This window comes from Pteropus vampyrus, unplaced genomic scaffold (genome assembly GCF_000151845.1).
Source record: "Pteropus vampyrus isolate Shadow unplaced genomic scaffold, Pvam_2.0 Scaffold531, whole genome shotgun sequence".
Lineage (NCBI taxonomy): Eukaryota > Metazoa > Chordata > Mammalia > Chiroptera > Pteropodidae > Pteropus > Pteropus vampyrus.
In genome coordinates this window covers 9,890-28,412 of record NW_011889312.1, presented here as the reverse complement: position 1 = coordinate 28,412, position 18,523 = coordinate 9,890, and the positions used below count along the sequence as shown (strand labels likewise).

The following is an 18,523-nucleotide window of genomic DNA, read 5'->3' as shown; positions in this document are numbered from 1 at the left end:
TCATTTTTGAAGGGCATTTTCTCTTGCTATAGAATTTTTTAAAGTAACTGTGAAAGGGTGACTTTTTTAATATTGGTTTTCAGTAGTTTGACTAAGCATTGTTAAGTATTGTTTTCTTTGTACTTAACCTTTTGGGGGTTTGCTGAGGTCTTGAATCTGTAAGTCAAAATTTTTATTAAATTTGGGAAAATTTTGTCTATTATTTATTCGAATACTTTTTTCTCTATTTCTTCATTCTTTTCTCTTGGAAAAATTAGCTAACCATCAGCAACTGACTATATCAAGTCATGATTTAATTATGAAAGGATTTGCCTGAAATAATGGAATATGTCTCTCAAAATACTATAATTTTATCCACAATATCTTTTATTGGGTCACCATGCAGTACTGCTGTTGTTTACGGACATAATCTAAATGATTTTATTCAACAAATATATAGAGATTTTTCCAATACTTAAAAGAAATAATCATGTAATGAAAAAAAAATCAGAAGCATTTCTAGGGAAGAAGAAATCCTTCGGTTATGATAAAGGACAATAATTTTTTAGAATAAATCTATAGTTATTTTATAATTATAGGAAGATTAACTAGTTCATAGAGGTTATGGAAATTAGTATATAGTAATAACTCAATAAATAATATTAAGCAAATATCATTATTATTAAGATTTTTATTGCTATTCAGAGAGTAGTGGATTTTGTTCTATGTCACAAACTCCACAATTCTAAAATAGGTTTTAAAACTTTTTCAGACATCTATATTATGTGATTTTCAATTATTTAGTCATGCTCCTAATTTATATTGTTAGACAAGGTAGCAAAGAGAAAAAAAGGTTTTTAATATTTCTAAAATGTTGACCTGTAACTAAGTGGATTATTTTTTCCATCTGTATGAAGGTTAAATATAAGGAGTAATCTAAAAGAACTCAAAGTACAAATTGCATAAAAATAAAAAAAAATCATACAGCTTCTGATGACAAAAGAATATATGATTTTAGTAAATATCTATAAGAAATGTAGATCAAAAAACTTAAAAATTGTAGCTGTCCCACTATGTCAGTGACCTCTGAGAAACAGACTCCAAGATGGAATTAGATGAGATTATTCAGTGAGGGAATAGCCAAGGAAAGAGAGAGGAGGTAGGAGTAGGAGAGAGCCTTCAGAACACAGTGCCTGTCTAGTCCCTTTGAAGAGAGAAACTGAAGGAAGGAAGGATAAGGAAAAGCCCCAGACCACAACACAGTTCTGAGAAAGGTTGGGCCACACAGTAGGGAGCCACCCAACAAAGTTCGATGCTATGAATTTGTCAAATTAAGCTTTATTAAGTGCAGCACAGGGTTCTGGATAGTGAGCCACAGTCCAGCAACAGACCACAAGAGAAATTGAAATAGAGAAGTTTGTTACTCACAGGTTCTGGGAAAAGTAAATACCTGGCACACATTAAGAGGCTACATGGGAAGGTCAAGGCAGAGTACAGATAGAGTGAGTACCTGGGGTGCATGTCTATACATTAGGATCCAGAAATGGAGTGCTTTGGAATTCCCAGGCTAAGGTTGGATTGGTCAATTCAATCCAAAAGGACTGGGATTTGGGTAAGCTCTACAGGAGTCTCAAGTAAGGGGGATGTAAGAGGGAGGCCACTGGAGGCAAGGGAGACTCTTGATCATAATGGCTATTAAAAAAATTGGTGAAAGTGGTCAAAAGGTATAAACTTCTAATTATAAAATAAGATTTGGGGATGTAATATACAGCATGGTGACTATAGGCAAAAATAATGTATTGTATATTTGAATGTTCCTAAGACAATAGATCTTAAAAGTTCTTATCACCAGAAAAAATGTGTAACTATGTGAGGTGATGATGTTATCTAAGCAATGTAACAGTCATCACACAATATATACATATACCAAAGCATTGTGTTGTACATCTAAAACTAACAATATTATGTCAATTATATCTCAATAAAACTAGAAAAAAAAGGTTAATTTAATATTCTATTTTAAGTATTGAAATAATTTGAAACCATAATAAACATATAAAATGAATGTTGAAAAGAACATTTTAACATTGCCAATATCTTTAATTTCATCTCACTTCAGAGACTACTTTCTGACCAGGTACTTCCTCTTCTTTAAGGAGTATTCTAAGTTCTAGCCTTCCTTAAGTCTACATCAAACAACTCCTACTTTGGAAGCATATTTTTGCAGCATTTCCATCACTGACATGACACCCAACTTTGCATCACTCTTACTTTGAAGTAGATTTTGTTATACCAAAAAAAGTAACAAATTAAAAACAAAGTCAAAATTCTAATAAAATTCAAATGTAAAACACTAATGCAATAACCAATGATGTTTTGTTGAAACCAAATCACAGTTTGCAAGGGAATGTTGTCATTGCAGCTTCTTTTCATTTTGGTGTACTATTTTACAGTGTATCACATGCTGCTTGAATTTCTCTATCACTTTTCTCTACTTGATGTCTTGCAAAACTTTCATTTGCACAGTGTGTTGAGTTGTTGTTTGGCCTTTGCCCATGGATACAATCCATCTTGGGTCTTTACTCGAGATCCTGTGATCATTAAATTAATATTAAAATAAATCCTAATCTGATTTTTAAAAATGTTGTTTAATCTGATTAAACACTGACATCTGTTATATGGTCATTAACTAAATAATCAGAATATTTCTGTATCTTAATATTATTATTAACATTACATAAATAAAATAATTATAAACGTATAAATAAACATTTATATCTATCTATCTAATAACAAAGATGCCATGACTATACTTACTTTTCTCGTGTTTTGCCCTTGTTAACTCCACTGGAATAGTGCCACTTTCTACTTGATTTTAGTATTTTTTTCCTACGTTAAATAAGGCAGCTTGTGCATAGTACCTTCTTTCTGAGGAATTACCAAGACCTATACATTCCTGTAGCCTAGAAGTCAAAAAACCCTAAGCTTTATTCTGAATCTGCAACATAGTTGGATTACATTATTATTTTACACATGAAATATTTAAAGATTAAGTATTTATAGCAAAAGAGATCTTTAAAATTATCTATTGTTGCCATCTCATTTTAAAATTATTTACCATTGATGGGTCACACATAGTTAACTATTAGAAGAGGAGAAAGCAATGTCCTTTTCTCCTATGGCTCTTTTATTACACATGTGAACCACATGTGCAATTAAATAATTCAGGGGAATTAACAAACTTTTTATATGACTTAAGATGTTTTTAATCTTTATAAAGATCCTTTGTTGTCAAACATGTGATGTCATTTGAGTTAAGCGGTGCACATTTCCCTAGTACTTTTGTTGTGAGAGCTGCTGAGACCATGTGTGTCATTTAGATTTAAATATTATACTTTATACTGGGTATAAGATCACACTACGTCCAAAAGGACTGGCATGTAATAAATAAATGTTTCTTTTGATTTTTGGCATACTTCTTTTTGGTAGAGGTGGGAAGAAAGTCATATGATCAAACTGATTTATTTGAAATCTAGAATATAAGTACATAGTGATTGAAAAAATCAGATTTTTTTTTAACTAATATTGACAGGCTGTTTTTAGTGTCATAAAGAAGCAGACATCTGAAAGTACTGAATAAATTAATGAAAAGTCGTACGCTATCCACACATGGCTTGTTAATCTAGTATCCAGAAAACTTCATGTGGCTAAGAAAATGTTATTGCACAGATCATATTTGTAAGTAATATGGAGCGAGAATCACTATTTTTTTCCTTGTCTGTTTTTCCTATTACAACATCAGCTGTAGCAGTACTGTGTGTTGCTAGTGTGTCTGCCAAGTTTTAATTGAAATGTTGTGATAAATTTCGCTGCCAGGTCAGATGTTATTTTCTGGTTAAGGAGGGTCAAGCTGGTCTCTTAAAGAACCACTTTTGATTTTTATAGTGTCCAGTGATTTGTTCCTGAAAGTTGATTTACTGCAGATCTGACCTCCGTCCTCTCAGTTGACCTCTGCCAACATTTTCAAGTCTCCAGTTCACCTAGGGCCACTAGTAGAAAAAAGTATTTTATTAAACTGGGCTTCTCATTTTATTAGTGTGAAAATAGGCCTTTCCTAATCGATAGAACAGGAAGCATTCACTTTATTGCTTTAGACCAGGGACTAAAGGTCATTTAACACAAATAGAATGAGGCACATGACAAAAACAGCAGTAAATACTTGATGACTCAGCATAAACAACTTGGTTAAAACACAAAAAAGTCTGCTTTCTTGAGTATGTACATTAGGTTAATAAAAATATTAAAATTGTTAACATTGAGGAAAATTATAATCTGAACGATAATCCCTACAAATGGTTAATTTTAAGTTTTAGCTTTTGATTGATTGTTGAAAACACCTATCCAAGGTTTTGCATAGGGATTGACATAATACCAATGTTTATAAGAATACATCTTCTTTTTCATCAGTTCAGAGTACTTTGTTATTGTAAATACTGTAAAACTTTCTTTAAAGAGAGTGAATTTTGGAGTATGATAGTTAACTGCACAGTGAGGGAAACAAAGAAAATGGCCACAAGTTTGCCATTTTATGGATAAAAAAAAATATGTTGTGGTAGTGAATCAGGAATGAAGGAATATGTACTCATTATCTTCGTCTTGCTCAGTGTTTCTTGAATTGACTAAAGGTTGGTATGCTGACTGTAATCATTCAGAATTATGTGCCTCAATCTAATGGCCTGACTTGCAAGTTCTGCAAAATTCCATTGTTCTATTTCAAATAGAACATCTTAAACATCTTTGCACCTTAGTAACATTTTCAGTCTTTCAGTAATACTTGAAAATTCACTTATATTCTGTGAATAACAATTTTACTTTTACCATTTTAAGACTATTTGTGTCATTTGTACGACATACAAATTTATACAAATTCTAATAAAATAATCATTTTTGTGTTTTAATCTTTTATCAATATCCTATGGCTAAGTTTTATTGAAATATCAAGTCTACATATGCACTATAGCAAAAACTTTCTATCATGAAGGTTTTAATCAATGTGACAAAAATAAAAGAATGATTGAATTTATAAACAAAGTGCCTTCCTTTAAATAGTGGATAGGAGTTTCTGATAAGAAATTTAGACATCTTAAACAACTTAAAGCTCATGATCGTTCTTGAGCAAATGATGGAGATAACTACAGAATAGATATAACTTAGAATTTGGAGTTAAAGAATTATTACTTTTGAATTTAGAATTAAATGAGCTAATGTACACAAAAGAATAAAGCACAATATGTTTTATTATTTTTATTATTTCTTGGTGGATGTTATTGATGATGCTTACTTACTAAGCTAAATGTAATGCAAGTTTTCATTATCCTAGAACTGCAGTGTGTGCACTTCAATGCTCTAGTGACTTACATAAATTACTGACAGTCATAAAAAGCTCAGAAAGTTTACTATATAAGAGTATACTAGTGAGTAGAGTGCTGTGTCAGACTAATCTTTTTGTCATGAAAGGCAAGTGAGAAATTTGTCTTTATAACAAAGGAGCAGGATTTTACAATCAGTGGACTACGGTCATTCATAATTGATCAGTCTCAGAGGCTTCAAGTATGCAAATTCAGCTTGATTAATTTCTATAAAATTCAAGGAATAAGTTCTATGGGTCTACAATGGGACAATTGTTTTGCATTAATGAATTTTTCACTTTTAATTAGTTATTTAAGGATGATGTCATTACAGCTCTAGAGTATATGAGGTGAGAGACCATGACAGTGATAAGGAAGACCTTGGGTTTGATTCCCTGGGTTGGAAGCCTAGGGAAGTAAGAGTTAGAAGCTAACTTCATGTGAGGCTTTATGAACCTTGAACCATGAGGAATAGCCCAGGTGACAAGGTGTAGCAGAGAGTTGTAGAGTTTCCAACCCTGTCTGCTGTGAACCTGCTACAAGAAGGAAAAGCTTTAGCAACCTTGAATGACACAAACTTGGGATCCTATAATAGCAGTGGCAATATGGAATCACTTTCAAGCAGCTTTGTAATACTTTATATGAAGTAGAGTGAACCAAAGAGGGAAGGAAAATACACAGAGAGTGTCATGTAGCAATTGTAGTGGTCATACTGGTGACTGACTCTCTTAAATGCAAATGTAAAGGTTCACTTTAAAATGTCTCAGAAAACCATGGGGATCATTTGGGGCATGATGGTGATATTCATGTGCAACCAGCGATTATTAAAAATAACATTTAATATCACAGGTAGGTGAGGGTCTTAAAAGGGTCTTAAAAGTCCCTAAGTAGCAGGTAATAAGAGCAAATCATAACACAGGCACTACTCTAAGGGCTATGTATAAAATGACTCATTTAATCCTCACAAGAATCCTATAACATAGTTATAATTATATCCTATTTTATAGGTCAAAGATATGAGATTTAACTTAAGTAAATAGCAGAGTTGTAATTCAAACTTAGGTAGTTCATGTTTTAAAGTGGTTAGCCCTATACATCTTATTTTTTAGGTGAGGACATGAATTAAGACGTTTAAGTTACTACACTTTCTAAGCACACAGAACTAGTAAGCGCAAAGCTTGAATTTGAATTTAGGTCATTCTCATTTCAAGCTCAGTGCTTTTAACCATCCCATTTTTCTCTAAAACATCTGAGTAATGTCTGAGGTAGTGGGGATTCTGAGATTCAAAGCTTTTCTGTATTCTTTCTGTTGCTGATAGGGTCTCCACTAGTGGAGAATGTAAGAGTTGCCTGTACGTACTTAGCAAAGCAACTATAATTTGGTCCACTCTGTGTTTTTCGATGTCACATTTACCTGGTTGCCTCAAAAGTGAGTAATTTTTTCCAAGTCAGCTATTAGAACCACTATTAACTGAGAGCCTGCTATGTATTGGGCACTATGCTAAGACATCTGTATGCATTATGTCTGTCCTCATAACAATGCTGAGAGAAATGCATTATTAGCTTTATTTTACATATGAGAAAATCAAATTCAAGAACTCTAACTCATTTGATGCTAACTGACAAAGGAACAAACCAGGTCTGCCTGATGATGGCATTAATTCTACACCACTTTATTACACTGAAATCCACTCAATCATCTCCATGTTCTGTGGTTATATGGACATAGGTCTTCTATGGCACAGTCTTGTCTGAGTTTGAATTTATTATGTCTGCCATCCCACTCTATTTAACCTATTTATTTTTTGGTTGACTTTTATGCATAATCAATGACAAGAGTAATAAAAAATTTAAAAAACATTAAAAATATATATAATATTTATATACATACATATTACATAAATATGTGTATATGTATATATATGTATACATAAATATGTCTATTCTTGTTAAAATACTTCTTGGTACTATTATATCACAGAGTATATCAAAGGCCAATAGTTATTTTATGAAATAAATATCATGTTTTATTTAATTCATACTTAATTTATTAAAGGAGCTATAAACTTCAGTGTATGTCTATATTTCTCAGCTGTCTTCCTGTACTTTGTCCTTTAGTTTATAAATTAATGAACTAGTATTTGAAATCTGTTCTTCCTTCCTTCCTTCCTCCCTCCCTCCTTTCCTTCCTTTCTTCTTTCCTTTTTTCCTTCCTTCCTTCTTTCTTTTCTTTCTATTTCTTTCTTTTTTCTATTTGATGTTTAGCAGATGCCACCTGTCTGTAGAGGACAGGTTGTTTGTTGTTATTGAGCACTATACAGAATAGAGCATGTATAAACACAGTGGTTGGAGCCTAATTACTTGAGCTCTTTACAGAGGTGGATCATCTTGTAGCACAATGCTCAAAAGGACAGAGTAAGGCCAACTGTCTTTACAGCATCAGCTGCCGCCCCAAGTTTGCTGGTTTGCCACCGATACCAAGTCTTCTTTGTTTATTAGGTAATTAACAGTAATGATGTCTTGCTGCTTATCTTTGTTGGGGAACCAAGACTCCTTCTTTGTGGATTTGGTAGGACTCCTAGTCTTAGGAGGGTGGCTTGACCATCATAAGCAACAGCAGGCAATTCTAGGCTTAATTACCTCCCTGTTTTGTTCTTTACATTGAGCAATAAACATCCAGTCTAAAGGCAATTTGTGGGAGAGAGGGGAGAGAAAAGGGAGGGGTGCCTCCTCTTATGGCAATGCATCCATCAAATAAACTAACTTAAAAATGTTTTGACCTTGATTGTAATTCTCCATCTTATATAGGAAAAGCATTTTAAAGAAAGTTAAAACATGATTGTAATTCTCCATCTTATATAGGATTGTAATTCTCCATCTTATATAGGAAAAGCATGATTGTAATTCTCCATCTTATATAGGAAAAGCATTTTAAAGAAAGTTATTCAAATAAAACACAACCCCACAGACAGGCAATCTGTTTATGAAATATGAGGGAATTCAATTAACCATGAATGGATGAATGGCTTTTTTTCCCTCTCTTTGTCTGGTCATCATTGTTACTGTGGATTTCTTTAACAAAAGATATCAAAATAAACAGAAATGTCTTCAATGAACTGTGAACCTGCAGTTAAGTGGCATATCTATGGGAGTGTGCCTCTCTGGGATGTATTTAGTATAGCTATGATTTTTTTTAATGGCACATTATTGAATTTTTAGCAAAGTCACACTAAAAGGAATAAATTACTACATAAGAATGAGCAAAAAATCTTGAAAAACACTACATGTAGGTTTTAATTTTTTTCTTTTAAATAAAAGCAGGAATACTTATTTCATTAGAATTCTTAAATATAATTTGAGATAATTTTGGTTAAATTCATTGATTATAGATAAATTTATATAAAAACTATATGTATTTGAGTGCTTGTAATTTTTAATCTCTGACTGATTGACTATTGATTTTTAGCTTTTTTTGTATGGAAATCATATTTTAAAACATTAGCACGCAATATTTACTAGTGACTTTCAGTGCTCTTAGTGATATTTGAAACATTTCAAATGCCAACATCCTAAAATTATAGAGGTAATTTTATTAATTATAAGCCGTAATATTATTACCCATACTATTTTTGCTGGATAGCTCATATGGATAAATGACCAACCATTTAAGATGAAGTTTGCTTGTTCCATGGTTATGAAGCATGTAATTATTCTATAAGATATTCCATATTTTGGTCTCTTTTCCATTCAATAGAGTATGTGGGTTAAATTATAGATTCTGTAAGTAATAGACTACATTAAGTACATATTTCAAATAGTAAAACAATTTTCCATTATATTTGACAAATTTAAGTAAACCATGTTTTACTTAAGGTTTTATATACGGAAAGGAAGGGCATTTATATAAATGTGGTTTTATATTTTGTAAAGAAATTTTGCATGAAATATATTCAGTGTTGTGAAATTTCTTCATTATCATTAGTTGGAAATGTTCCTACTTCTCATTAATTTCCTCAGAACTTCATGGGTGGGATATGTTTTCTAAAAATGATACATAGCCTTCTCCCCAATATAAAAGCAAGGAAACCACTGCTTCCTTTGGATTCAAATAGTTTTTTCATTTTTAACATTTTGAAAAATAAGTTTTACATGCACATTGAATTTTATACCATATTTACATGTGGATAGAAAAAAGAAGTTAAATAGTACCCAACTTATTAAATATAAAATATCAGAAATATTATTAGACTTTTACTGCATCTATGATTTGCCATAAAGCTATAATAAGGCAATTGAGAACACTTACATTTAAAAAAGTGTTTGAATTATTTTTCCATTAAATTTACTAATTATTGAGTTAGGATGTTTCAAGTTTATTCTACTAAAAAGAAATGAACAGATTGTTCAAGTGGGATAGTGTGTACAGATATATGGATTATAGCATTACGTAATTTTGAAAGCCTATAAAGATGATAGGCTATTGATAATCAACCAGAATTTATCTGAAGAATTCTTGAAATATAATGGTTCTCCTTCTCTTTTATTGTAAATATTTTCTGCAACTTCGAGGTTCATGAAGGAACTAAGAAGCCCTCACACCATTGTTTTATATTTTTTAGTACATGCAATAAACATAACAGTTTTGGACTGAAATAGTTCCTAATAAATCATAGCTATTAAATGAAAAGAATCATAGCTATTTTTTTATTATTAATATGACAATGATGATTATTTATTATTTGTGCAAAGAGGAACATAGTAATTGTCTTTTTACATGTGTTATCAATGGGAGAAAATACTTTTACATTTAGGAAGAATGGTTGTGACTATTCCTCTTGGGAAATAACATCAGTATCACTGTGGATCTGCATAAAGGTTGAAAAGAGAACAATGTAGCTGCTTTAATCCTAGGATCCACCCACTTTTCTTGTAATTGAAATGATTTGGGCAGAGTTCATTTGCTATACTTTAAACCACAAAATAATGCCAGGAATGATAAAGGATGCAATAATTTCTTAACTAAGAACCTATAATACACTCTCTGCAAATGCAAGAAAGAGATTCTAAAATCATTTTTATTTTAGAACCATCTTTGCCCAACAAAATAATGCGTTGATGAGGAAATGTTTAGTAAACAATAATAACAGACAAATCAGCTGATATTTGTTTAATTCAATTCTGCGAGATGGAACTATTTAGACATGGACTTAGTGACTTCATATGAACACCTGTAGGCATACGCTTTTGTTGTTTTGAACAGTAAAGGTAGAATCAAACACACACACACACACACGCGCGCAAAAACAATTAGAATACTCACAGTATGGTTTTAGTATTTTTTCAAATTGGAATTAAATTTAAAACTCAAAGAAAAGTCTGAAAAAATTCACATGTAATCAGGTTTTCAGATGAGGATAAAATTTCTGAACTTGATGGAGAGAACATTCAAGATTGTAATAACCAGCAAATATTAAGCAGATGGTTTACACACTGATTTTTTTTTTTTTTTGGCATTTCCACACCAAGTTGCTTTTACATTTTCCTCACAAATTATGGAAGAGAAAGGAAGTAATAATAATAAGGATGATGGTGATCCATTTTGACCATCTTATTATTTCCTCCTTATTCATTTGGGGAGCTAGAATGAAGTCCTAACCATCTCATAAATACTTATTTAGTAAAAAGAAGCAGAATATATTTTGCCTCAGACTCTCTGCATTGATATATTGAAATAGGAGGCAAGGAAAAAAAAAGAGGCCCATAATGCTTCATTAGTTAATTGTGCAGAGTACAGCTCTTTAGGGGTAAACAAGTGAAGGACATTTGCTGAATGGTGCATCCTCGTCACGCATATTATGGCCTAATGATGCTAGTAATGGTAGGAGGCTCCTGGAGAGTCATCTGTCAAATTAGCACATTGAATTATTTATTGCCTCAGAGTAAAATTGTTGAAAGGTAGCAGCTGAGACATGGTTTTTATAAATCTAAAATTCAGCAGAAAAAAAAAAAACTAGAAAATTTGCACAGCTGCTTTGAGGGTACATTTGCTTTTTAACACTTTCATTTATGCACACAATAGTCCATATTGGGTAAGCAGATATTTCTACATTTAAATTTGATATTTAGTGTGTGTGTATGTGTATGAAATCCTGAATGTTTCATGCTATTAGTTATAATGTAACAAGCTAATATTCAAGTTAGTTATTATTTTGTCCTCATGCCTCATTTCTACTATATCATCTCTTTAAAACATAAGATAAAATATAAATTTTTACTAGGCTCTGTGCCCAGCAACTAATACAGAGGGTATGGTTCTTGAGTTCTAGTTCTTGCAACTGTTCATAGTTCTGTTCTAGCACAAAGTTGTCTAAGATAAAAGGTCTGTCTCCCAGAGACTTGGAAGAGACAAACCTGCACTCAATTCTATGAAACAAGACAATTAGTATGATAATGAACATAAATTTGGAGGAACGCTGGCATTTGAAGCCCTGAACAAGCTAATAAATTTGGAGTCTTTTAAAAACTGGTTCATTATTTGTTTAGTATTTATGTAGTAGCTGTGGGCAGAAGTCATTTTTTCTGTTAATAATTATTATATAGAAAATTAAATTCACTTACCAATTTCTTCCACTGACCAATAAAGAGTTATTTTTCTGTAGAAAAGAAAAAAAAAAAAAGGAAGAAAGAAAGAAAACAATTTGCCAATTGTCTATGGCTATTATGTTTCTATTTCTTTTTTTTTTTTTTAATTTCTATCCTGAATTAGACAACTACTTGGCAAAGTTTGAAATCTTGATGATAGAATAGGTCATTCATTTCAAATAAGCACAGCTAGACTATGCATTATTTGATTCCAAAGCAGAATTGGATGACTTTCTCAAAAATACTACATTTGAATCATGATGTGTAATTGAATATGTGTGTATGTATCTTTTTTGTCAGAAACAACTCCAATTTATTCTAGTGATGTTCTGGTATCCCAAGAAACTGGTACCTGTACCTTATGGTTTGGCTAGTCTCTCATTGGGCAAGGGATCATAGAGAAATTCTCATTGGATCAGGGTCTCGAAGTATGAATGGGCTACTGATGGGCAGAAAGTCAGGTACAGTCATCCTGGAGTAGGAGCAATCAGGAAAAAAGTATTGGAGAATTTATAAAATAAAATTAGGCTAAAAACCATTTTGTGTAAGATGATGAAATTTCTTAAATATTTTATTAAGGAGTATGCACTTTATTTTTAGGAAAAAACAATAATTTTCTTTTGAACACTGATCGAAGACCCTTAGGCCATGTTAGATGCTACAATCATAGTCCAGGCAAGAAATAGGAAGGATATTTGCTAAGATGCTAGTGGCAATAATTGAAATAAGGAGATAGATTCAGCAGAAGTAAAAATTAAGTGATGTTATCTGTGAGAAAGCACTACATAAATTCTAAGAAACTGTATGCATTCTGTTTTCACAGCCATCGCTACCACAAACAAATGACAGAGGATGTGTGGTAACAGAGAAAGAGAAAGAAGTAGAGGTACTGAGCTAAGTAACCTCTGTCCTGGGGGAACAATGATCCTATTAATTAAGAATGAAAACATCATAGGAAGAGAATCAAGTCTGACAGTGAATATAATAAGATTTCATATGGAAATTTTAATTTGAATGAGTGGTGGAGGTATTCAAACAGGAATGACCAGAAAGTTGTTAAAAAGTGAAAATACAGCTCAAAAAGAGGTACAGGAAAATTTTACAGATATAAATTAGGAATGACATTCATAGATGAGAATAGCTAAGAAGGTCATTTGGTGTGGTTTGGCCAACACAAATGTTGTTTGCCTGAATATTTTACTTTACTTTGAGAATGTACGCATCATATTGAGCTGGTACTGTTTTTATCATGGCAACAATTTTCTCATCAAGATCTTGTTTTTCCTGGGGCTGATGCTATTTCAGTCCTTTTTATTTTAGCTTCTCTTTTCTAAATTTATTTTTATTGCCTCTCTTCTTTTGTATCTGTGTGTCTACCATTGACAAAGGTCTTCATTATTTTTCTATTTCTCTTTTAACCCTTCAAAGGAACAGTGAAATGAGAAAATATTTATTATTTCAGGACCATGTATTATCTAATTTAATTTTAAAAATTATGGGGAAATTGTTATTTCCAGTTTGTAGGAGTTGAAACTGGTCCTCAGCAAAGTGAAATAGCCTGCCCCAAATCACACTGCTAGTGATCCCAGGTCTGTGCAATTCCAAAGTTTTGGTTTTGCTCTCGTTATTTCTATATCACATCGTCTCCTGTATAGACACCTCTCCACTATTTTTTTCCCCACCATCTCAGCTTTTTACTCTCATTCCTAATAATTATCCTTAATCCTTTACTTCTATTTTATTTTCTTTGCCTTCATTGAACTGTTATTCTAGATCTACTCCTCCAGTTGGCAGCTTTCCTCATTCTCTTGTTTGATGTGTTTAAATCTCTTTGTCTTTTGTTATATTGATTTACTAAACATCATCAAGTTATATTAACTCACTAATATTTAAACACTTTTGCCTTCAGAATTGACAATGTCATTATAGTTGCAAATCCACCCTTCTTTTACCAAAACTCAAAAGATACAGCTGAAATCTCTTGTGTATGTTACAAAAGGCCATGCTGTGACAACTGAATGGAGACGTATAATTTAAGTTGTATGCCATTTGTGCAGAGAAATCACCAACAGTTTTGCTGCTAGTATGAATACTTTTTAAATTGCAATTGTATTCTTCTTATCCACATACTTGTAATACGTGGTTCACAAAATAGTTGAAAGATGAACATTTTATAAAGATTAGAACTGCTTCAAGTAGTCAGATACATTTTTAAAAATGCAATGTTTTTTTTTTTTTTAACAGAATAGTTATCTATTACAAATCCAGTGTGAGGATTAGATTTGATTGAGATAGGCTATCCAGCTGATGCTTACGGACATTTAAAACAGAATCTCCTCTAAACAGCTTGTAAGTGTGACCCTGAAACAAGGAAAAGCAGCAGCCAAGTGTTTAAGCAGCTCATGTTTAGCTCTCTGGAGGATAACTAGAATAATTTCACATCCCTGAGCTTCCCTTTAAATAACTGTGGCAAAATTTTGTAGACAAACTGAAGTTTTATTTTTAAGGCATGTAATTATAAAGGAACTACATGTACATGTATGATAAGACCTGAGGGAGTGGTGCTGGTGATCCAGTAGGTGGCAATCTTTCCTCAGAATGTGTGTCAAACCAGTATCCCAATTCAGGTTCGGGATGTGCTACTTGCCTAAATTAACAACGGTTCTGTCCCTAAAAGTTCAAAATATCAACAAAAGAGCCAACTTCTCCTTTCTACCTTCTTTGTGGACTAAATTTTAGTGACTCTGCCTTGCTTCACTAAACTAAATTAGTCATTCTTTGAAACACTTTTTTTTCTTGTCAGTAATGTAAGTATAGCTATTTTAGTATAATATCTCCATAGTTCCTCTCAAATTATATACTATGCACTATATAGTAGAAACTGTTCTTTGCCAGAAATCTATTATACTTTCCATAGAGTAAATGCAAACCTATAAAATGTCATTACTCCTGCAATGTTTTTAAGGCAGGACATTTAAATAATTTTGTGGACAACGTCTGCCTCTCCACCATATCTATGCCATCCATTAAGGAATTTAAGGTTTTGGCTTGTGCAAAATTACAAAAGTGTTGTAAATAGACAAAAGGTTGAAAAATAGACAACATCAATCAGAATACCTTATCTGGGAGAGAAAGCGTATAGGAATGATTTGGTCTGCTATAACATTATATTTTTGTTGTAAAATTTTCTGGTGATGTGTAATACAATAATTACTGCTGTCATTCTGGGAATTTAATATCATTCTTCCCAGCAACTACCAGGTAGGCTAGCAGCAATCTTCAGTCTTCTTCCCACCTTTTGTTTTTAAATAAATCCATTAATTTATTCTAAATAACTATTTTGCATTTGGTACTCAACCTCATAAATACCGACTAATATGATAGCATTACTATTCAATCATATTTTGCTCTTTGCGACATCTGTGTAGAAGAGAAATTGTGCTTCCTTGTTCTCTTGATGGTATATGTAGCACAGGAATGTGTATGGAAGTGAGATTTGTCCCTTCTGAGCAGAAACATGGAATTGCCAAAATGAGAGTTTCCAGATTTTGCTTTCTTTGTCAGTCATTTGGTGACATCGAAATGGAAGTCCCTAGTTTACCATAACAGATAATAGCATAATCAAGGAATAGACTTTTATTGTCATTGGCTGCTGAAATTTTGGATTTGTTTGATAGCTTGGCATAACTTAACCAATCCTGACTAATATCACAAAAATAAATTTAGTAGTGTAGAGCAGATGATAAGTTATATATAAATTCTGTTCAAGACTCTCCTAGGACAGGAAAAAATATGCAGAGACAGACAGAAACAACATATACTCTAGAAGTATATGCTTGGGCACTAAAATTATCTCCAGCTAAAAAATGTTTTCCTATTCAGAGGAGGTAATTGCTCCTCTATTCTCCCTCCTGTGTGGGTGAAAGCTGGACCCTTCCATAATCAAGCAATAGTTTTATTTTCTTAGTAGGTTTGAGAATCTTCTAGCAGATGGTATTCTAGATTAATATTAGAGATTTAACTGAAAATATGGATATGTCGAAATTCTGGACTAAGTTATAAGATGATTATAATTAGTACATAGATAACAGAAATGCTTGTTAGCTATTTACCAAGCTATATCTTTACTGCAGGACTTCTCAGATACTTTAATAATCATTGTGGATTTCTGAAAATGAAATATAGCACTACTGGTAATGTCAAGACTTAATAATTCCTAGGAAATGTTACCTCACTCTGAATTGTGTTTAAAAAACACAATTTCCTTATTTAAAAAGTAGCACATTTAACCATTACAAAGAAAATTTTCTTCATAATAATTTCCTTTGGGAAGCATGCTTCCGAAGAGATCACAGAAAACATTGTAAATGGTTTTCTTGTTTTTTTTAAAAATAAATTCATAGCTGTCCCTAAATATCATAACTCTTATTCACTCTCATTCTAGTATGTTTCCTAATTGGGAGAAAGAAGGAGTTTAGAATCTTGGAAATTTCACACCATCCTGGTTTATAACCTTAGTGTGTGTTGAGTATCTAAATTTCATCCTCTATTCATCAGGACATTAATCAAAGGTTGAAACCTGCCTTGCTGGAGTACAGCTTCACTCTTGATTTTTATATTTGGTTAATAGTTAATGGCCTAATTTACTCATTTGCTCAACAATTTTTTATTGCATATGTGATATAGGCTAGACTACGTTAAACACCAGAGATACAAGTTTAAAAAGATACATGATACTGATTCTGAACACGGTCACTATTTATCAGAGGATATAAGTGATTTTAGTGTTCTATAAATGTCATAAATAAAGTAATTTCAAATGCTTTGGATACCAAGAACATAAAACAGTTAGTAGCATTCTAAAAATGATCAGAAATACAAAATTCGCAAAGTTTATGTGATATTTGGAGAAATATGTGTGATCTGCTGTGGTTCAAATGGCCCAGAGAGATTTAGGATATAGGAATTAAGTGAGAATATTTCTTGATATAAAACAAATACAACTTTATTGCTTAAGAACAAACACTTCAAGCAATTAAAGAGGGCAGTAGCAGTAGCACCTTTCCAGCTTAGTTGTCATAATCCATATATGAAGTAACCCAGCTAAATTGGGAAGATGTTTGCTCTCTGGCAGTGAAATCTTGAATAGCCAATGAACTCCCAAAGTCCAGATTTAGCCTCTACCCACTTCAAAGAAGACACAGTAAGGTATTCCACATCAGGGACAGGCACTCATAACCAGAGCTCAAAGATCTCTTTGAGATTACTGTCAGGTCTTGCTTATGCCAGTATCTAGTTTTATGTGGTGATGTGTAGGTATTTGTGGTATCTAATCAATCATTGAAGAATGAAGTCAGTTCATTTTGTGTATGAGCATCTGAAAGGAGAACCAATCAAATCCAGGCAAATGTTAAAACCACAACTTACAAATACAAATCAAAAACCTGATATTTAAGCCATTCCCTATGATTTATTCTTCAACAGCAAACTTAACACTGATAATTATTGCACAAACTCCCTGCAAAACACAAAACAAACAACCAGAAATCACTTTATAATTAATTATATTTGTACACCCAAATATTTAAATAATTTATCTCTAATAAATGCAAATTTGAATCCTTCATTGAAAATAATTTAAAATCGATTCAAGGATACTATTGAACACAGGCCTCAAGGAGTGCTACAGACCTAATATTGCTCCAATATATGTTGAATTGAGGCTATACCATGCGTTTCTCTGAATTATTCAACTCTACCGAACAAAAGAACTAACTCCTAGTGGAAAATAAATGCAAAAACTGGTTTGTTTGTATGAAAATAAGGTAGACAAACTAAAAATTACTGATCTTAGAACATTTAATTATCATTAAAATTTTATAAAAGTATAAATAATTAATGCTAGGAAGTTGAGAATTTCCAACCTTCAACATACTGCAAGGGCAAGTTTAATTTCTGCTTGTATTTAAGAATCCAACTTAAGCTAGTTTCAATATGATTTGTAGAATGGGTAGGTTTGTAATCCCATTCTAATCATCTGCTACATTAGCCTGATGTTCCAGTCTTAATGAGCCCTAACTTAACACATCCCAATCCTTCTTGGAGGAAGAGTTTTTCCCCACAAAATTATAGTTTGGGCAAACAAGAAATAAGTTAATAAGCATATATCTGAGATTGTAAACTGGCAGCCCATAGGCTACAATGAGAATTGCAGACATTTGGGGGCTCATAGCATTTTTAAATATTTTAATCAACATTTGAAAAATGGAATTTAAAAATTTTAACATAATAATCTGACTTTCTGGCTTCTTTTTAATAGAAGAATTATTTTTTCTATTATTCAACTATATAAAGCTGAAGAACAGGCCATAGACTCTATAGTTTTTTGTTTGTTCGTTTGCTTGGTATTTTTTAGGCAAGGCAACCCTCGGTTGACCTCACAGATTGTGAGGACCTTGTCAGCTTACAATCCCTTATTTTTTATTTATTTTTTA

The 18,523-nt window shown here is 32.2% G+C and overlaps 1 long non-coding RNA gene across 1 annotated transcript in view; it reads right to left on the bottom strand.

The window, feature by feature from the left end:
- The window catches only part of LOC111733153, a 21,916-nt gene extending 9,868 nt beyond the window's left edge, over window positions 1–12,048 (bottom strand). Inside the window, exons 1-3 of the long non-coding RNA XR_002777857.1 lie at window positions 12,006–12,048; window positions 10,235–10,252; window positions 1,064–1,077 (exon numbers count right to left, since the gene is read on the bottom strand). This is a non-coding gene — a long non-coding RNA (uncharacterized LOC111733153). The remainder of the gene's footprint in view (window positions 1–1,063; window positions 1,078–10,234; window positions 10,253–12,005) is intronic.
- Window positions 12,049–18,523: the final 6,475 nt, after the last annotated feature.